This window comes from Oxyura jamaicensis, chromosome 4, assembly GCF_011077185.1.
Source record: "Oxyura jamaicensis isolate SHBP4307 breed ruddy duck chromosome 4, BPBGC_Ojam_1.0, whole genome shotgun sequence".
In the NCBI taxonomy this organism is placed as follows: Eukaryota; Metazoa; Chordata; class Aves; order Anseriformes; family Anatidae; genus Oxyura; species Oxyura jamaicensis.
In genome coordinates, this window is record NC_048896.1 from 6,998,104 (window position 1) to 7,020,394 (window position 22,291).

The window sequence follows — 22,291 nt, forward strand, 5'->3', positions numbered from 1 at the left end:
TGTTCTGATGAAGGCAGCTGTCAGATCTCTCAGAGAGATGTGCTTCATAAGTTACCATGATATTTAGAACCCTATGACCTTTTAAGAAGTGTAAGATCTGGCTTAAAGGGCAGCCTTCCTGAAATAAATGACTGAAATCTCTTAGGTCAAATTCAAAATAAAAAATTTTTAAAAATCCATAATTACATCACATCATATTATTTTACTATGAGAAGATTAATCACCAATAACTGACAATTGATTTGCAAGCTACATTTATTTATGATGTGTTTGTACAGCACCATGCACACCCTTATCTATTACCCAGATCCCAAGGAGTTACTTAGTGCATATAAATCAATGCAATTTATCGATTAAATTATATAAATACTCCTGGAGCCCAGACAAGTGAAAGTTTCTGCAGTGATGCTCAGGTCTCTCATTTCTGGATTGGGAGCTGCCAAACTGTGATCTGAAGAAGGCCAAGGAGGCTGATGAGCTCAGGGTGGCCCCTGCAGCTGCATTCCTGTGACCGCCTGTACTTCCTAGTGTGATACAAGCCCTCCGTCAAGTTACTGCCGCATGCTGCAGTCCAAGCGAGAGAGATTTTTGTCCTCTTTTGACCTAGCTGCCGGATATCTACACAGCACATGGGACTCCTTTAGGGATGGGAGTGATGGCCAGCAGCAGGCTGAACTCTGTGAGCTGGTGCTTAAACACATGCAGAGCAAACTACCCTCACGAGGCACCCACAAAGTCACCTCACTGCTTTCCTTCAGCCCCTTCTTTTAAAACTCTCCTCACCTTCAGGCCTGTACAAATGTTGGCCAAGAAGTTGGATGCATTCTGGCATCTTCTGCCTTTCACTTCCATCTTGCTGCGGTTTCTTGTGCTCTGGGAAGTGCTTTGGGCAGCCTCTCTGGTCAGGCAGCAGCTGTCTTCTGTGGTCCTGCCCTTTGGATGCTGAAAGGCACGGCAGCACTAAAGCAGACAAATAAATAACACATGCATGGAGGTATCAGCTCTTGAGCATCTCGAGTTGAACATCCCAAATTAATTGACGTTCTCTACTTGACTCTTTCTGTGTCTCTGTTCCTTATCTATAAAGTGATAATGCTTCTCCTGTGCCTTACTGGGCTTCACAGAGACAAATTAATTATTTGTTTGCACGTGAAATAAACAAACACCACAGTAATGAGTGTCATGGAAAAACTCAGGCGGAAACAGTATTTCATCTTTACAGCAAGGCTAAGCAGTATGCAGTAAACAAGGGCTGGGGCCACACACTGAATGACGGGAAGAAAACAGATTTTTGAATTGCTGCCCATTGATTTGCATCAGGCAGTCTGTTCAGTGACTGAGGCTGGGCCCCTATGGAAAAAAACAGCATTTGATCATATAATGAGCCACCACTGGAAGCCCAGGAAAAGGGCTGCATTTCAGGATAAGACTTTTCCTACTCCTTGTATGCTTGACTTTGCAGCTTTAACACTGTCACATAAACATGCCTGATAGCTTATATAATTTAATAGAAATTTAATAAAGTTTATGAAGCTTATCTGTACTATCACAGCTGTGTGCTGGATTGGGTCCTTTGAAAGTGCATTTGTTAAATCTGCAATGGTTCAAATTACCCTGACAAATGCAAAACAAAGGTCTTACATAATTCACTGCATCTGGCAAAGATAAAATTTTACATGTCATAACAACACGTATCAAAAGACTTATGTAAAACTCACCCATAATTTAAAATGTCACTGGAATTGCTTCATAATTAGGGCAAGGTCTTTAAAACACTCACTGTAGAAGCTGAAACCTTTATGACAAAGACCCAGCTGAATACATATCAGTAAAATGCAAGAATAAGAAACCATCTATGCATTGTATCTTAGCATTTGAGCCGCCAATGGCATTGACACAGCTTCTGTTAATGGGATTCCCTTGCACAGCTTTCAACTCCCAACTTTATTTAAAGCTTAGATCTGCAACTCTTTACAGAGTGATGAGCTGGAGACTGTAAGAGGACAAGATGAGATGTTATTCGTGGTGTCATACACAAGCAGCATTTTGATGTAAAGACTGTGCATATACATGCACACATCCTTACACAAGCAGTTAAGTGCCACTTGTGACTCTTATAGGCAGAGGGCTGTCACCTTAGGTCTCTGCTCACTGGACATCATGGTCCTGCCAGCTGGTCTCCCACAGCAGGGCAATGCAAAGGGCCACGTCAGAGGCTGGCGAGGGGAGACTGTGCGCTGCCAAAACCGGTGGGACCTAGAAATGTCTTATCATTCATTAACTTGTGTGTTCAGCAGAGTTTTACAGAAAGAAAAGAGGAAAAATGAAAAGTGAATGGCAGGGAACATCTTAGTGACATCTCACATCAAAGAACAAGGAGATAAGAGTTATTATTTAGACCTGTCAAGTCTCTGCCGTACCCAGAGGCAGAGAGCAGGCGTGACCTACTTGCAGAATTAGACATCCACCAGGCAGCGGGTTTTCAGGATTCAGGAGGGAGTCCACCCTCTAAATCCAAATTTTTGTTGTGAAAACCCAGCCTTGGCTTGTGACTGGCTTAAAATGCTGCTTCAGTATTGATGCCAACAAAACTGTCCTCCTGCCCTGGCTCCTGGCAGCTCTGCAGTGCAGGGCTGTGGAGGCTTGGGGGTTGGATGTGCAGGGGGGATGCGGCTGCCCTGACCCCCCAGCCATCTGAGATGGACTTGGCAAGAAGAGACACGAGCCTTACATTCACAGGTGCAAAATTCAGATGTGATCTACTGATAACATGATACCCAGAGGGACTTCTGCAGAAAAAGCAAGTGTGAAGAAGGAGGAAGGATCAGGAGGGGGAAGTCTCACTGTGGAGAGGCAGCAAGATTAAGGAGATGAAGGATGGTCCCAGAGATGCTGAGAAGGGTTGTGCTGGGCTGTCCTGGATTGCCCAGACTTCTGAACATATCTGGAGAGACTACTCAGGTGTGGTGCGTGGGGGAGCAGAGGATGCATATCTGGTCTATCTGGTCATGCACATTTGTGCTGGATGAAGGAAAAACACAGTGAGGTTGGAGGTCTTATTTCAAATATTCATTTTTTCAATCAGGTGTTAGCTGTTAGGTTAACTTAATGTGAAGAAGTTGTTTGTACCCCAGTGTTGGGAAGGAAGACAGGAGGCAAAGAGGGAAGAGGAGGAGAAATGTGGGGAAAAGGTGTGCCAAAAGTATTGGGATCCTGTTGCTGGTAGTGTCTGTCTTGGACCTCAACAGCTGTAATGTCAGGCTCTACTCCCCACTGCAGATGCTAGGAACAGTCTGAGCATCACAGGTGACCCAGAAACCTGAGCCAGGGGAAATTTCCAGCTATAACTCAGGTTCCCAAACTTGCCAAGGCAGGAGCCCAACATGCCAGCCTTGCAACACCCTGCTAAGCCTGCTTTCTGGCTGCTGCTGATCTTGCTGTGCTTGCTGCTCTCCTACAGTCCCATCACATTTCCTGCTTTCTTCCTCTCCCCTGCCCCCAAAATCTGTGGATAAAAAGAAAACATGAAAACAGAAACACCAACATAGCAACTAAGCTTCTAGCTCTCCATATAGAGAAATTCTGAATAAAACATTAGGAAATGCATTGCAAATCCCAAGGAGACCTCAAATTGCTTACTGTTAAGCCTGTTTGTTTGACCTTGTGATTTGGAATTTATAAACATAATTATATCAGCATCTCAATTTATGCTAACAGATGACCAAGTTCATTGCACCACTGCATTTGGCTGTGGACAGCCACCCTCTAGCCGCAGGTGGCATGAGCAGCACAATTACAAATGGAAAAGGGAATGCCCATTTAAACCCTGTGCTCACAGCTGGGCAGAACTGAGCTCCAGCCACAAAATGCGAACACAGCAGTGAAGGGAGCAAGAGAAGAGGGATTGTTTGTGTTCCTGTGAATATTTATGGAAAGGTGGGCAGTGAGTAAGCCCAATGGAAATCAATAGCGATTCTTCCGTCAGCTTTAGTGACTGTTGGAGCTACGTGATGCCCATGGAGTCACACTTGCACAGCTTTGCAGAGCTTGGGACCCCATCACCAAAGGCAGCGTTGCTTTCTCCTTCCCCGGGACACCAAATAAGAGCTTTGCCCATGGCTTTGCTGCAGCCTCTGGGGACTGCTTACAGCCAGCTGCCATCAGCCACGACCTCTAGACATCGTGAAAGGAGATTTTTTGGTATTTCATGTCTAACTGCTGAAGTCTGTGTTTCCTTTGTTCCTGTGCTGTAGCTCGAGGCGCAGTGTGTGTGGTGAGAACTGGGCGCGGTGAGTCAGCCTCTCCCAGCGCTGGGGCTGGTGGTTTCCCCAGCAACGGGAGATGGGAGAAGAAGAAAAAAACCCTTCCAAAGAGCTCTCCCCCTTTACACAGGTTTTCTCCCCTTTCAGCAACCTGCGTGCAAACCTCCAAACAAATGCACACGCTCTTGCTCCTATGGAAGAAAGGTTTGATTTGATTTTCAGTTTCTTGTTTTGCTTAAGTTATTTATTATTTTTGAAGGCAAAACGCAAAGCAGGAATTGACATGATCAAAACCAAGCCATCTGAGACATCCACTTACGTCCTTTAAACAGGGAGAGTGAGATGTTGCTATTATTTTTGAATAAATGGTAACAATTAGCAATCCCTTATAAATATACCCAGGACCCTGCAAAGCTGCATTTAATCACAGATCCTGACTCTGGGCTGGTGCAGAATGGTAAGTTATACAAAAAGCATCACAGAGAAGCATAAGGAGATTTATCAGAATTTTATATTTAGGGAACATCCCTCTTCAGCCTCAAGGGCTTAGTGACCTATCTCTGTCTGTTCCAGAGGGCTCAGAAACGCTGCTGGAGATTGCCTTGTTTTCCTCCTGCTCTCCTCTCTTGCCCCAGGAGGAAAACTGCATCTGAAGCTCCTTTCTGTCTGCATCAGAATCGACATCCCTCGGTTATCCTCACCACATCTAAAAATAGCATGGGGAAATCCGCCTGAGATCAAAGCGATTCATTTACAAAGCGCTGCGTGAGGACAGAGCTCTGTGATTCTCATTCCCGTCACATCCGCAGCAGCCTGATGGCAAGAATCGCACCAGCGCTGGGACCAGCCAGGGCTGGCTCTGCCTCTCCCCAGCACTGCAGCACCCCATGGAAAACAAGTGGGAGGAAAATTATTCGGTCATTGCATGGGGGTTGCTGGGGACAAGGAGAGAGGGCTTTTCTTTGCACGTGCTGCAGATGATGGTCCCCTGCCAGCTGGGCTTCAGCAGCCCTGTGCAAGATGGAATGGGTTGGGGGGGGGGAATAGGAGAAAAAGATTTTCAGCATCAGCAGCTGCTGATGGAAAGCAGAGCCCAGCTACCTCCAAGCTTGCCAAGGGAGACAAGATGCATGAAATTAGAGATAACAATTGACCCTGCTCCTCCTCTTCCAGGGGTCACCCTACCCTGGGAGGTGGTGCAGGATCCATCCATGCTGCAGAGCTTTCCTCTGAGGTCTTCTTGCAGACCCTCACTCTGAAGGCATAGTGGTGGTTGCTGATTAATTGAGCAAAGTAGATAAACAACTAAGTTACAGTATTATGTCTTGGGATAGCTAACCCTGTGCTTTTTTAATGCAAATCATAGGATGACTTGTCAATTTATCCAGTAGAGCCTGTTACTGGGATATACCCCAGGAAAATGTCTACTTTTTCTTTCTTTTACATAAAAAGGTTTATTATGAATAAAGTTCTGCAGGAAAAAAAATACATTAATTATAGTAAGTCAGTGACTTTTAGAGTCTCAGAAACTAGGAGATGAATTAGAATAGCTGCTGCTCCTCTCACATAAAAATGTAAAGGAATCTTTCTTATCCAATTCTACGATTTCTGAACACAGTGTTAGCATTCCCACTGCACCCCTGACAAGGATAAGGATGGGATTCAGCCTAATAAATAACTTCTCAGGGGCTTCACAGGAGTAATCCAGACTCAGGAGCTGCTGCTGAATCCAGTTTTCAGCTTCAAGAAATCCTCACCCTGTCAGGCTAGTGCTTAAACACGGATGCAGACTGTAGCAGGGAAGCAGTTCTGGGGAGAAGCAGCAAAGGGGCTGTAGGCATGCTCCTGACACCAGCCTGCTGCCCAGGCTCACCACTGCTCTCAGCATCCCTGTCTGTGGTGAGGATATGCTCCTGACCTCCTGCAGGCACATCTCCATGCCCCAGCCACTGCAGCTTGCCAAGACAGAGGCACCCATAGCTGGATTTTGGGTGTCTGGACCAAACATGCAGGGAATATACTGAGCAAAGATCGACATTCTTTGTCATTAAAGACTCGTAAGGTCTATATTGATTTTTGATTTGTCAAATATAGTTACAGGGATAATAAATAGTTCATCATAAAGCTGAACTCCAAATGACCTGAGGTTTTCCAGTTTTGCCAACAACATCTTTCAGCTGGTGAAAGATGGAAAAAAAATATTGAATAGTTTGTTTCTCAGCTACTGCTGCTTTTCTTTGCTGCATGAATTATATCCTGCAACTCATTAGTCATAAATATAATAAGTCACTTCCCAGCTTACATTATTAAAGTGCAGCCAAAAGCTACCCTTGCTGGCACTCCATACATTGATTCTGGTGTTCCCTGCCACCTGTGACCCTCAGCTGGGCACCCTGAGCCCACCAAGGATTTTGAGGTGACCAAACACTTCTCAGACATCCACTGATCTGGGTGTCTTCCCCATGTCCCCTTTCTCATGTTCCCCCTGCCTAACGTCCCTGAGAACTGTTTTACTGGCATCATCTGAACATCTCAAATATCCTTTTGCAGAGAGTTCAGGGAATGGGAAGATGAATATTCCCAGAAGCGTTTTGCAATATTCCCTCAGTGATTGCAACTCACTGCTCCATAACACGCATACTCAAAAAATAAAAAAAAATAAAATACCACCCTTAAAAATAAAAAAAACTTCAACATAAAAAAAAAAAAAAAATCCAGGTTCTCATTTCTTTCCAGAAATGCAATGTACGGCAACACCATTGCAATGCCCAGCATCCAATGCAGCAAGGTCCACTGCAGACTTTTCAAAGGCATTAACATACATTATTATTTATGTGCCTCTATCTCATTGCAGAGAGAGAGAAATGACAACAGACTGACCAAGACAGAAGACTGAGCTGCTGATTGCTAATGTTATCGCTTCACTGTAAATAAGAAGGCTTTAGCCATAACACAGGAAGAAGTCAGCATACCCTGAGGATGGGGCAGAGCTGATCGGAGCTGCTGCTTTTGGCATCTCCAGCTGCCAGGCAGAATGGGAGCTTCTCAGCCTGCCTGGAGCTGACAGGACCAGAGATGTGGAAGCCCTCACTGCCTGCTGTCCCATCTTTGCTTCAAAACATAACTGGAATAGTTCACTGCCTGACTAGTATGCCTGGCAGGCTCTGCTTGAAGGCTTAATGAAAAAATTGCATGCAGTATTGTCTTGACAAAAGTCACATAAAAAAAAATTATGTGTTAAAAATTATGTGTAAAAAAAATTATGTCACATATTTTTTTTTATGTGACTTTTGTCAAGACAATACTGGACAAGAACCAGGGAGCTGTTGGGCTTAACATATGGGACATGAATGGAGTGCATCTCAGGGAGCAGGGTTCAAGAAATAACCATAGACATTCAGCTCCCCCACTGTAAATTTACTCATCCACTACTTTTATATTTTAACACATTTTTATATGGATTTATTGCCTTACCTGTTTGGCACATTTACACATTTGGAAGATCCTACGTAAGTAACCCCTTTAAGGAAATATTTTTTATTTTTATTTATTTTTGTGTGTGTGTGTGTGCGTGACACTGAAGCAGTAAATCCAACCAATTAAATGAAAATGTGAAGTTTATTTTCAGCCAGCCTAAGCTGGGACTGGTTTGTAGTTACATCACCAAGGAGCTGTGGGAAGGACTGGTGACCAAGTCATCACTTGAAAGGACTGAACAAAGTTTAGGCCTTTTTTCAGATTCTTCTCTGTTAGCACTGCAAATGCCACATACCTTCCTAGCTTTGACAGTGAGATTTTAGCCTGTCCCAGAGCAGACTTTAGGTGCACTGGCTGCAAACTGCTTGGTAATTGCAAAGAGAGTGTGCAAACAAATCGTAATTGAGAATGTCAGAGTATCCCAACTGACTTAAATACAAACATCATCAGACTAGACATTCAGTGTATCCCTCATCTGCAGTAAACACTTCTCTTGCCCTATATATGGATGGTGACGGGGGCACAGTGTGTTTGCCATGTGGCAGTGGAGGAAATGTAAGCCAGCCAAAGCAAAGCCCTTCTGGAAATGCAGTCGTTGCACTCTTACACACCAGTCAGTGGAAGAAAGGTCTATTTTGTTGTTCTGACATTCTTGTTTATTGCTAAAATTCATTATGCTACCTTTCATAAATAGGATGCCAAAGGCTTGGGGAAAATCAATGCTAATAAGAACTAAACAATATGAACATTGAACAGGAGCAAAGGGGCATTTTGCCTTTGATTAGGTCATTACCAATGCCCCTGCAGCATCAAATATTTCTCTCTTAAATTGTTCATGAACAATAGCGTGCTTTGAAATGCATGGACAAAAAATATTTTTCCCTCAACTGTGAAAAAATAATACTTAATCTGCCTTTGGTTTAGTACTTTGGTTTGGTGTTTTTGTACATAATTAAGACAGTGCAGACCCTTGGCTAAATAATGCCTGGGACAGAGCAGTGAAACTGCAAAGGAGGGAACTGATGGCAGGTTTGGAATTTAAGATTTAGCCAATGTCCTAATCCTGAGAAAATCACTGGTGACTGTCCTGGGAGTTCAGAAATAAATGCATCTAAACCATTCCCGAACCTTCTAGCCTCCATAAGCAGCCAGCCTTGCAGCCCCAGCCCGGCTGCAGCAGTCTCGTTGGCCTCACACAGCCCATAGCTGCTGGAGACTCAGCAGGGGCCCAGGCCCACCATCAGCCCATGGGGCAAGGACTGAGATGTGCTCCTGTCTCACATCACTGCTGGTCTAGAATGGGAGGAATTCAGGTGTGTTCTTTTCCAGCCTTTTTTCTTTCAAGAATAAATGTATCAATAAATAAATAAATTGGGTCTTGGCCCTAAAAATCACCTAGGGTACCAAAGAGTATTTTTATGCTGGCACCGCTTTCGCCTAGCAATCAAACCAAGGCTGTACTGACTGTCCTCGGCCTGGACTAGAACCACTGCATTACAAATTGTCAGAGAGCAGTCACATTTCAAATATATCATTAATATGGGAAACAACTACCACCGTGCATTGTTAATGTAGCTCTCTTCTCTACGAAATGAGGATGAGCCAGGCACACCATATTAAAGGCTAGTTTCCTTGAAACCTACAGTAAATGCCATCCCTGCATCACCACTTGCCTTTTACATGATAATCGGCAGATCCAGCAACACAGCTAACAACTTGTCCCTGCCACAGCCACACCAGTGCCTTGCCACCACACACGTACCCCATGTTGCACCAACGCAGCCACCTCACGCCTCTGCTCAGCCCCATGCTCCCCTCCACTCCCTGCAAATGAGGGGTAGCTTTTTGCAGGACTGTTTGCTGTCACTAGCATTATATACTGACAGGATAAACACCACATGCAGACATTTTGTGGGTAAGCTGTAGAACAAGATTATCAGCTTTTTCTCTACATCATTTTGAATTTAGTGATCTCTGGTTTGTCTTTGTTTGTTTTGTTTTTTGTTGTTGTTGTTTGCTTACTTGCTTGTTTTTTAAAGGTCTAAAATAGAGTTTAGCATCAAGTTTGTTCTAAAAAATGATATTTTGATTGGGGGGGAGGGAGAGGGGGGAGGAATTTGTCAAAGCCTTATTGCCCTTGACTGAGAAAGGAATACCAACCACAGCAGATGTAGCTTTAGCACTGGCAGGCTGCAGAGCACAATAAATATAAACTGGTGTTTGTATGTTCTGTCCCAGTGGGAACAGTCTGTACAGGCACATGCTCCTTCCCAGGTTTTCCAGGATGGAGCCTGATGGATTTGGAGAAAAGATACCCACTGGCACAACAGGGTTTGCTATCGGCTCCCAAGAGCAGTCAGACATTGGCAATGAATACCAATATGTGTAAATATAAAATACATATTATTTGTACACTTTGTTCTAACCCAAGTAGAATCTTTATTAGCCATAAATGCAAAATAATAATAATTTTTAAAATGTGTAATTTGTACACTTAGGTTTAACTGAAACAGAGACTTCATTAACCATTTTTATCCCTGACCACCCAGTGATCTCTACCAGGGCTGTCTGGATGGCAGCCAAGTGAAAATTCACACTCATAAATGTGCTGTCCCACTTAAAATTGTCTGGTGGCAGTACCAGCTAGTCTCCGTAGGTGTCAAAATTGTGTGTCCAATTATAACTCCCCAACAATCACGACGAGGAGCAGGCAGATGGCTATCATATGCTTAAAGTATCATTTCTCCACTAAAGCACCATTTGTTTGCCCTATCAAATTAAATATTTTCCTGTCGGTGCTGCAGACAAGTTCTGCGGTGCGTTGGCAAGAGCAGCATGGGGGGCCCAGATGCCTGGGTGGTTATTAGCTGCAGCTGGCCTCTTGGCATGCTGCAGGGACACCTTGGCTGGCAGCCACCAGCTCACTGAGGAGAGATTTCAGTGCCAAATGCATTCATGGGATTGTCTTGACCTCCTGTGTGACATCTCCATTGGGTCAAGAAGCCTGCAAGTGGCATTATTTACTTTCCGGTATCAGGGCTCACACGGTTTCAGTCAGTCACATTCACAAGGGGATATTAAAATAAAATTATAATAGATATTCCTTTATGATTAGAGCTAAACTTATGAGTCCAAGTTGAAGCCGGCCTGCGTGAGGATTCAAAACTATTCTTCCTTACTCTTTATCACTTGACTGCAAAAATACTTCAGTGGGGTCTGATCTCAGCTGAAATATCTAGCTGTGGCCATATCCAAGCCTGGAAGTGACTCGCTTATGTAAGTTTGCTAAATGCACTGCCTCAACAAGTATATATGCTCAATTGATAGATTAGTTACAATAATGTGCCCTGTACACTTGCTCGAAGCCTCCCTGATTGAAGGGCTAGCAAGCTGGTGTTTTCACAGGCTCAAGGAGAAGGAGAATTAGAGGAGGCAAAGCACATCCATGCCAGCTAGATTCAAAGGAAGCAGCTCCATTGCTCAACCACTATGTTTCCTGAAATGGTGTGATAATAATACTCCCAGTCCTCTGTTTTAAACACGTACAAAAATTATTGCAATTATAATAAGCCACATAAGAAACCCCGTTATGCTAGAAAAATCTATGTATGCTTTCTTAGGCATGCAGTACAGGATTATGAGCAGTTATATCTACAAAGATGGTCTGATAAGTGAACATTTATTGGGAAATTTTAGAAAGTGCCTACTTAGAGGAATTTCCTTACAAGAAATTGCTTAATCATTTTACCTTTCACACAACTGTTAAATTGGCAACATAGTCCAAACAGAAATCATTTTGCTGTACTTCAGAGTTGCCCGGTTTTAATGAGTCTCTGGAGGTATAGGGATGGATTTTGCTGCCAGCTTCCATTCAGCCTAATATTGCAATGGAAACATCAAACTAGAAGAATTCAGCTGTCAGACTGCTATATGATAAAGTTAGCACTCATGAAAAGGGGACAAGAGGCATCAAGAATATACAAGGGAATGAATTCTAGCAGTGAGATCCAGGCCTACTTTCTCAGCTGAGTTAACTGAATGTTTTTCATGCTTATTTGAAAATGTGAACATATAATAGCATGTTCAGTTCAGAATTTAAAAAATAACAAGCTTTGTTCAGAATGGAATAAAAGTCAAAGACAAAACCCGGTGCAGAGGCAGTGGGTGTTTGGAGCAGTAAACTATACCATGAAAACAAAAATGAGTACAGTAGTGCAGACCCTCCCTGTGTGAAGTAACGTGTTTTAAAATTATTTTTATGACTCTAAAAAGCCACTAGAAAGATTCATCCTCACATCAGAAAGACAAGATATGGTAACAAAGGCTCTGTGACACAGACTGCAGTCCCAGCTGCTGGTACACAACAGAAGGCATTTAGTAGGCAGGGCTGCAAGAAGTTTGCAGCTTCATGAAACTACAGCATGGTCCCTTCTCTGAATGGCCTCATATATCAAGAGTTTCTTTCAAATTAACTTGATAATGTTAAAACAGATGGAAAGCAGCTTAGTATGGGATATGAACATACCTATTATTGTAGCTCCACTTGAACAAGAACTCATCCTTGTGAGGATGAAGTGTAGTGGCAGTACCAAAATCTAATCAAGAGAAAGATACTGCTCCTGTGTTAGAGAGTGGACCCTCCCCCATTGCCATCTTCATAAAAAAACTGCTAAATCAGACATGAATTTCTGATCAAAATCATGGTTCACCTTAGTCAGTGATATTAGTACACTCAAACCACAATCACACTTTAATGAAGACTTTTTATTTCCCTCTGTCAAAGGCTCTCATTTAATCATGTGCTTATCTTTTAAAAACGGAAAAAGAAATCAACAGGATGCAGTAATTAAGAGAGAAATGCAGGCTTATGCTTCAAATCTCTGACAGGAAGTGGAAGACTAAAGACAAAATTAACTGAATAATTTCCCAAGCTCAATATACATTTGATAATTATATCTAATAGAGAGAGTTATCCGCTGATTTTGCTCAACATCAAGAAACTGGAAAGTCATTAGAGAGAAGAGACTTGAGATAATCAGCTAAAAGTCTTTAGTTGAATTTTAGAAATTCAGAGGAGAAAGCATGCTAATTTTTTTTGCATGTTCAGAGGAACTTCAGAGAGTCCTCTCCTATCAGCAAGAGCTGCAAAATGAAGGCAGAAAACCATATGTACAAACTAGTGAATGAAGAGACACTAAGTCCCTTCTGAAACAGCTGCAAAACACAGCTGTTGTGTCTCATGCTTTGAACAGGAGGCTCCAATGGTGTCTGTCCCCTAACCTTCCCCTCTCAGTGCCTGCATCCACGTGCTGGCCAGGGATGCTAACCCTCGTCCCAGCCTGGGATGTTCCATGGTCCCTAAATTAAACAAATACTCTGTGCACAGAGATGAGGACAGCATACCTCTGTAGATACTGCCTTGAACTAGAAAGAGCACTTTTCAGGTATGGTTCTGTCTCCAGACCTGACACTCCAGCCTCCCAAAGCCCATGCCCTTGCATGCTCTGCTGTGAAAGATCTCACAAATTGGTCTTATATCGACTCTGTGAATGCCCCATCTGTGCTCTAGCTGCAAGACCTGATGCCAGCCAGACTGCAAAGCACTGATGTGATTGTACCTTCACATCCAGTGCTTGAGGTCTGCTTTTTCTACAAAGAACTTCTTGCCTGGGGCTGGTGAAAAGCACTTCTCTGGAAGAGGACTATGATGCCAACATCAGCTCAGCCTTACAAAACATAAATGTAAGAGGTGAATGAGAGTTTCATGTGTTGTGATAAATGTCATTAATTCTAGTCACTTTGATTCATTCATTTAAAAAACTTATACTTGGTTAACAAGGAACACCAGACTTTGTCAGCTGCTGCCCATTGGGGGGCAGCTGAAAAAATGCCACTCAAGTCACCTTTCATTAAGAATCTCAGTTAGCTGATTTGTGAGAACAATTACAGTATGACTGCTGAAATCAATAAGTAAGTTTCAGAACAGACAGATAGATTTTATTTTCCTTGCCCAGCTTCCATTTATAGAGACCAAATGAGGCTATCACTGGAAAACCTTATAAAGCCTAAGAGCCTCTTACTTAGAATCTAGTTAAGAAGCTAAAATTCCCTGCTTCAGTTAGCCCCTTGCCTTGCTAGGGCAATACAGTGGCGTGTTCCTCAGTGTCTCACAAAGGGTTACCATTGAATGAAGTGTGTTTAAAAGATTCTGATTAAAGCCATTCATCTCAGATGAGATGGAATGGAGTCAAAATTAAATCCTGGGAACAATATAGGTATGGAGGACAATACATAACAGGCAAAAATTAGGATCTATACACAGCAGCCTGCAAAGTCTAGGGACTTAGACAAAGTCTAGGGCAATTGCCCACTTTCTGTAGGCTTAATACATTACAGGGAGAAGAGAAGCAAGTAAATCATCAATACACAGACCAAGACTTTCCTCACCCTCCTTCAACCATGAGAAATACAAGCTAATTCAGGAATTAACCTCATGCCAATCAAACTTCATCACTTGTACCACAAATCTCTTTCCTGAAACTCCTTGTGTGGGAAGTCCTGAACATGGTATGTTTGCTTTGCAACCCTGTGCTCCTGGAACCCTGCATTTTCCCTTGTGGCCACCCTGACCTGGCATTTGGGCTACCCTAATCCATCCCTATTTTCACTAATTCAGGTGCATCATTGAGCAACTAGAGGGGGGTTTATCAAGTCCCCCCTTGCCCATTGAGCATCTCAGCTCTTCATGAGCACAATTTTTCTCTGGCAAAGAGATATCATGGGAATTCTCTTGGCTGGCTATTGCATGGAGGTCAGACTAGGTCTTAATAATTTGAATTTGCCATGCTAAAATGTTGGAAATTTTAGCCAGTAATACAGGTGGGAGAATGTGTAAAACTTGGAGTATGATTCTGAATCTTAATATTCACAACAATGTTAATATAGAAGAGTGGGTTCTTATTGGTTTGGCCCCCCTGGAATATATCATGTGAACAGAATATCTGAATGACCTTCCCTGATGCCTTTTAATTCTCTACTTCTATGTGAAGCAATACACTTTTTAATTCCTTACATTTGGGATAATGATATTAATTCTGGCCAGCCAGTTGGGGTGGAGACACTTGCAGCTGGCAGCTCTGAAGTCATTGTAACATTGCTTCAGGCTGAGCCTTTTGCGGTCCAAGTGTATGGTTGGAAATGGCACTTTTCCCAGAACATCTGCCTTGGCTTCTGTGCTGTCAAAAGCTGATGAAGGTGGGATAAGAACAGGTTTTCAAAGCATAAAAATTATTCCAGCTACAAACGTTCAGCAACAACAAAATGAATTCATGAATGAAATGTCATTTCTGCATTCAGGACTGTATTTCCAGGAATTATCATTTAGCATGGTGTTTAAGCAGTTGTTAGCCAGCTTCTTGGGCAAATTCTGACCTCTGGTTTTGCTAACCCATGGTACCATTCTAAGTCTTCACTCATGAGCAGACCTAAATGATCTGAGCTGTAAGGAGTGAGGTTGAAACTTTCTCCTGGAAAACAACAGATTTTGTGTTATGGGCTGGAAATGACACAGGAGAAGAAAAACCTAGGTGGAGTCATTGAATAAAAGATGACTAAAAGACAGCACTGTAAAGTGAACACATCAAGCACAGTTATCTAATCATCCCACTGCAGGCAGGGTGGCAAAGCTTCCCCTGGAAAGCCTTGCATCCCTCTAACCCTCCTCTTCCTGGCTCTGGCTGTTATTTTGCTAATTTAAGCAGTTTTCAGCTGCCCCTCATGAAGTAAAATCCCCATTATTGGCAAGGGGATTGGCCAGTTACAGACATCCGATGTTAGTGAATTTTCAAGCTAAATCAGAGTAGAAGCCTAAACTCTTTTTCTTGCATTGAAAAGCAGGGAAAGCATTTCCTGAGAGAGGAATACAGACTCACTCTGCATAAAACCTTAAGTGCTTTTCCTGTCTCAGTCTCTGACTGCCCTCCTGCATCTCCAATTGAAAAAAAAAAAAAAAAGGAAAATGTCAAAAAAAAAAAAAAGCAAGCGAGTGAAAGACAGCAGTGTGTGAATAATCTTACACAGTCAGTTGAACCCACTCCTACAAACGTTTTGGTTCACCAAGAAAAGCACAAAGGAAGCTAGAACAGGCATTAAACAACAGATTCACTTTGCTAGCACAGTTTTAACAGAAAGATATACCCTGAAGACAGAAGGGCATGTCCTATTTGCAGAACAGAGTTAGCTGAAAGGTATTTATTTTCCTTGGTTCTGTTCTTCATCTGCCCCTGAGGCAATAAATACATGTTCTGAAAACTGGTTTTATTCCCTTGCATGAATATCTATGTAAAAGCATATACCTGTGGTACTCTATTTTTCTGAAAAATGTAGGTGCTGAACCAAATTATGGTCTTTTTTTTACTTAATCATGCAGGCATGTGTATAACACTGATAGAGCTACACACATCCATACATCTCTATCTATAAAAAGGCAAGGCAGTCTCTGTCCTAATATGGGAGTCTGTACAGATATATTTTAAAATAAAGCCTGCAAGTCCCTATTTTTTTACTGCCAAGGATTTCCTGTGTGTCATCTTAGTGCCCTGATTTCAAACACAGGACAGGATTTTTCTATCATCTCCCACTCTTTTTACTATAAAAGAACTGCTGGAAAAGCCACACTCTGCAGAGGTTTTTAATTGCAGCCAGATTTCTTAGCACAGCCCATCTGTACCTGCAGTCATCAGGCTTCTGCTGCTGCTGCTCGCTAATAAGACACACAGGAAAACAAAGCTGTAGGGAAGAGGCCTCTACTGACTCTACCAGTAAGCAACAACAACCTCAACTTGTTTGTGTCTCCTTTTTTTCCATTTTCCTCGTCATACTGCAGAAATATCTGCATCTCTGCCTGCAAGGAGAGGTCTCAGCACCCACCATGTATCTTTGTGATGCCTCAGTTTGGGAATCCCTGCCAAAGCTATAGCATGCAACACACCATCTCCCCCTGGCACTGCTGCCAAGGCAGAGGTCAAATGCTGCTGGGCAAAGAGACACCAGGGCTGCAGTCATACAGACCTCGGTATATGCAGTATTTACTGCCATGACTCTTTTCAGAACCTGCAAGCATCTGGCTTAGCTTAGAGCTGACAAGTACTGGTGGTCAGTAGGGTCACTGGTCCATTAGCACTTACAGCAACCCAACACCATGGCTTCAGGCCAGTCAGAGCAGTGGAACAGGCGCGGCTACAAAGCAATTGCTGCTTGAGTTGCAGTGACCACCCCTGACACTGAAACTGTGGTTGTGCTGTGTATGAAGCAGTGCACAGTTATACAGCACAGAGTGATCAGCTTGAATCTGTAAATCAAAGCATGAGGGTATGAGCTATTGTCCAAGCTAGACAGAGTAATGGTTTTCTAAGTGAGAGTTGAGAAAAAATACTAGTTTCTTAATACATGCCAGGAGACGGGTGAAAAAAAAAAAAAAAAAGGCATTTCACTTGTTATATAGACACATCCATTTCTTCATACTCAGACAAGACTCCTTTAGTTTTGTGCTAGACCTAATTAGATTTTAAATGAGATTCCAGCACCTATAATAGCTTATTCTGATTGTTCTTTTTATATCATACAGGCACTGAATATTCATTGTGTTCATGTGATTAAGTACCAAATCAATAGATATGACTGGTGGACCTGTTAGAATTTATGCTTTGCTTTATAAATACAAAGAATAAAGTCATATTTGATGCACAGTTCAGCCTCTCTCTTTGAAGAGTTGCTGTGATTGACGTGGCTGGTGATCACAATGAAAATGGGGGAGAATGAGTAATTTAATGAATTTTCTGCATTTAGGATAAAACCAAAGGGATTGTTACAGTATGGAATGAGGTAGCAGAAAGGACCACAGCCTGATATTGCCCTCAGAAAATGGTGCTTATGAAAAATAAGTCAATAGAGAAAGGATGAAAAGATTATTTTTCCAAGTGCAAATTATATGTCTTCACACAGACAAACAAACAAAAACATTTTATTACCAGCCCCCACTTCTTCACAAATAAACCAGATCCTCCCTCTTTATAAAATACTGCCTGAGCTATTACGTCTGTCTTGCAGCAGTTAATTAGCTTGGGCTTAACACTGCTGGCTGTGTGGCCTCCAGCTTCCAATCTAGCCATATGGATTAAACTTTAGATGTGTACTTGTGGTTCAGAGACAAAATGTCAATAACAACAATTAATACTTAATAACAATACTCAATAACTTAATATTGTCAATAACAATATTTAATACTTAATTACTGCTCCTGTTCAAAGTCAGGTGATCTGAACTGAAGTACTACACCAAAGCAACAACAAATTCTATGTTAACTCTGAAGAAGGCATATTGGACAACAAGGAAACACAACCATTATGTCCATGGTAATCTAGGCATGATTTAGTTACCCTGATTTGCTTTTTAATATACATTTTCTCTGTCCACAGACTATGGTTACCACTCCTGTCATGTCTACTCCACCGTGATTTCAGCAGTGTGCTTACTGTCTTCATCCAGTTTTGCTCTTAGTTTTCACCTGATAATTTTTCATGACTGTTTTCCTTTGATTAAATATTGTATATTTCATTTTCAAATACAACTGGAAGATTTGGCTTGCACTTGGAGTAGTCAAAAATTATATAATTTATTTTGTTTTCATGTTATGGAGAGCAAGTGCCTTCCATGCCCCTTGAGAAAGACATTGTCTCATGTTTGCACAATATCCAGCATAACCTGGATCTGATCTACAGATCAGATCATTATAGCATGACTCACCACACAGGAATAAATGCATTTTAACATGGCTTGATTGGGAAAATCAGATTAACATAAGCAGTCTGGATTTTTGTTGAATGCCAAAGAGCATTCATGCAGTAAAGGAAACACAGCACAAAGAATCTTGTCAAACACTCACTTTAAATCCCCTGTAGAATGTGAGACGAAGTATTATTTCAAACCTGTGGGGATGATTTATGCAACCCAAAATTTTCCCTAAAGGAAATACTCCTCTGGAGTATTTTTCATTACTGCATAGACACTGGTCTCCCCTAAATTGCAGTTACATGCTGTTTCCCTTTTAATTACCTTTTCAAACAGCTCATGAATCTTGGAGAAAACATTCCAAGAAGGCCTATGTTTCTGGGTCTGAAACAGCATCCACCAAAATCAATGAGTTTTTGAGTGACTTCACTGGGTTCTGGATTAAGTACTGGGCCAAGACCAACTGTGCTTTTACTAATGACATTCAGAGTATCATAAGAGTATCATAAGGCAGGGTAAGAAATGCAATTCCATCAAATTAAAAGAACCAAACAACAATCCAGTCTTCTGTTCATGACAATTCTCTAAATTACTAAAGCTACTTCAGCCTGTTGGCATGACATAGAGAAACAAGGACAAAATTATTCAGGGGGGCGTTATCCCTCAAGCAGGATAGCTGACAGAGCTGAAACTCAGATACTCTGGTAGAACACAGTACCAACGCACTGTGGGTCAACACTCCCCCTGTAGCTTGCATTACTGTATCTAGTGCTTGCTTTTCCAATCTTTCTTTATGCAAGGGGGTAGAGACGTGTTGCCCCTTCTTTCAGCAATTTCTCTTGTCCAAAAGTCCAGATGACACTAGAAGTCCCATTAAACCTTGGGAAGCATGTATATGCAGAGCGATGTGCCGAACAAGCTGCAAGGTCTACTACATGCAGCAGTGACTACCCAGTCTCACCCCATGATCCTATCACATGCAGAAGTAAGTAGGTTGCTTTAAAATCAAGAGCAAAACTTATTAAGAAGCTACCAATGAGTCATACATACCTATAGTGGAGCTTAACTAAGCTTATGCAGCTGACTGCTGTATTTAAAACCACTAAGGCATCTATCTGTGCTACTAAAATCTCCCTCAAGAGACATGGCCAAGCCTTCTGGTAACGCTTCTTCATGCCCGTGCAGGGACATCTGTTTGCTGAGACTCCTGCTGGCTGGCAGCACATTCCCCAGCAGCTCACTCATTCACATGCAGTAGCACAAACCCCAGATGCATAAAACCCTGATTTAACAGTGGTTCACCTCTCCCCTTTCCACAGCCCTTAAAAGCCACAGCAGAATTAATATGATAGGGGAAAAAAGAATGTCTTCCACAAGGCTGTACTATAAGACAAGTATATAACAGACATTTACAGAAAGAGGGAACCAAGTCAGATTCTACCAGGTAATTGGAAGAGGCATTATTCTCTATAAAATCAAAGTCTCTGGTTTTCTCTGGGAAAGTAACACCTCTTCCAAAGGGCAGAATTAGGAGTGCTCAGATAACACAGCCAGTTCTGCAGTGTGCCAAACATCCCATTAAACCAGGGATTCCCAAACACTCTGCACCTACACAGCAGCAGCCTCATACCTGGTCTGGATCAGAAGGCATGTGTTGTCTTCACCTGCATCCCCCACCTTCACCGAGGCATGCATGTCACTGCCAAAAGAGGCAACCCTCACCTACACAGTTACATCACCAGTGTCACTGACCCAGAAGCATGCTCACAACCCACAGCACCAGAGCATGCCTGGGATTCAATTATCCATCAGGGACAGAAATGAAAAGGTAGAATATATGCCTCCCTAATGCCCAGTGCCTCCTGGGCTGGTTACTCTCCAAAGTAGAATTCTCTGTCACTGCAGTGTAACAACATATGATATTTCTAGATCCTTAAAATTACAACTCTGCTCTATTTCATTACTAATCCCTGCAAAGGCTGTAGCAAATGCTCTTGTCCTGGAAAAAGTCATGGGGAATAGTCTGGTTCCTGCCCCAGATTCTGACTGTCAGGTCTGGAAGTCATTCTTCCCCTTCATTTTGCAGATCTCTTTTCCTAGAACATTTTTATTTGATTTTTTCCATGAACTCTACATGGGTTTTCAGCATATTCAATCCTGCTGTCTCCTCTGCCAGCCCAGTTCCATCCCTGGACTGCTCCTATGTGCCTCTTCCAAATGGAATTTTGATTACTCTGGGATTGAGCAGCCCTGGCCATCTGCTGCCATCAGAAGAGGGATGAGACACTGCACCATAAGTGATAGCTTCTCTGGTGCCCCTGAAGGAAAATGAGGGGTCAGACAAGCAGTCTTTACTCAGACTTGCCCTCCAGGTTTCACCCCTCCATCTGGACACTTCACAATTTAAATATTTCTGCAGAATGTCTACTTCCAACAATTAGTGTGAAGTGTGTGGGGTCTGCTCCATTTTATATGCTCCAATACTATAGAAAAGCCTTGCTTTTATTGATGAATCTGACACTCCAAGCAGGATAGTAATTACTTATAGAATCCTATTCCAACTCCCACTGATGCATCTATATCTGGAAGATGCTTAGTCTTGTTGTTTAATTCCCTGTCTTCAGATAAGTTAGCATGAAATTTTAACTACATAAGCTACTTTTACCTAGAGATCTAGACTGTGCATCTTTTGCTGGTAAAAACTGATGCAATTCCATTTTCTCATCAGTTAGTATCAGCTGAGGATCCGGCCTCTTAATAATACGTTAAATTACGCTTTCATAAGCTATTAACTTTTATGCCATATTCACATTGCTCCTACTGTTAAACATCTTGGAGATGCTGATATGACTGGGGTCCTGTGAGCCAACTCTTCCGTGAGTGACAATAGGAAAATGGCTGGAGGAAGACCATGCAAGGACAGGAGAGGGGAACAGGTGACAACATGGTTGGAACAAACAACTAATAAGGCAAAAAACTCCCACTGCTACCCTGAGAAAAATCAAGCAAGAGCAACAGAGGTGGGATTAGATGTTGTTAATTTTCCTTCAGACTTCTATGGACCCACATTAAATTCAACATGGTCTGGTTATCCCTTTGAGCAATGAAGCTATTAAGTACACCAAGCTGATAGGAGCAGCTTATGAACGTGGGTCTTTGTGGGTGAAAGAACTTCTTTTTAAGTCTGGCTGGGTTTACTAATCACACTTTCTGAGCCTGTATGTTTTGGGAACTTAGAACTTTGAGGCAGTAGTCTGTATTCCCAGACAAGGCTGATTTTGTTTCCAGTAACTGATGTTTGCCAGGTTTAAGTTTCATGACATTAAGTCTAGCACAGGGAAAATCTTCCTGTCTTTAGCAAAGTGCTAATTATAAATGGGATGTCTCAAGTGATGCTTACCTCTGTTGTTACATTTCACAGAGTATTTCCCTGAAGAGCCTCAGAGTTGGCTCATGTTCCCAGCTCTGCTGTTGATCCACAGGGTCCTCGACTACCCGTGGGGTATCTTTGGATGACAACATCTTTTGGACAAGCAGCTCCACTTCTGGGGGCCAAAAAAAAACCTATCCTCCCTCCCACCAGAAATCACTTATTTTTTCCCTAAATATTTCAAATTTCATGCTAGAGACACAGCAAGAATAGTTAGCTAGTGCAAGCAGGAACTTGAACACAAACAGGAATGCACTGCTGGAATCCCAGAAAATAGCCCAGGAGACTCTGTGTGATTTGCACGGGTGTTATCCTGCTAGCACCAGCAGCCCAG

General features: G+C 42.4%; 1 long non-coding RNA gene across 1 annotated transcript; it reads right to left on the reverse strand.

Moving 5' to 3' along the window:
• Positions 1–231: 231 nt before the first annotated feature.
• LOC118166511 lies at positions 232–22,073 on the reverse strand. Its single transcript, XR_004750540.1, has 2 exons — positions 21,928–22,073; positions 232–3,505 (listed from the first exon to the last, which is right to left on the reverse strand). It is a non-coding gene; the product is annotated as an uncharacterized LOC118166511 (long non-coding RNA).
• Positions 22,074–22,291: the final 218 nt, after the last annotated feature.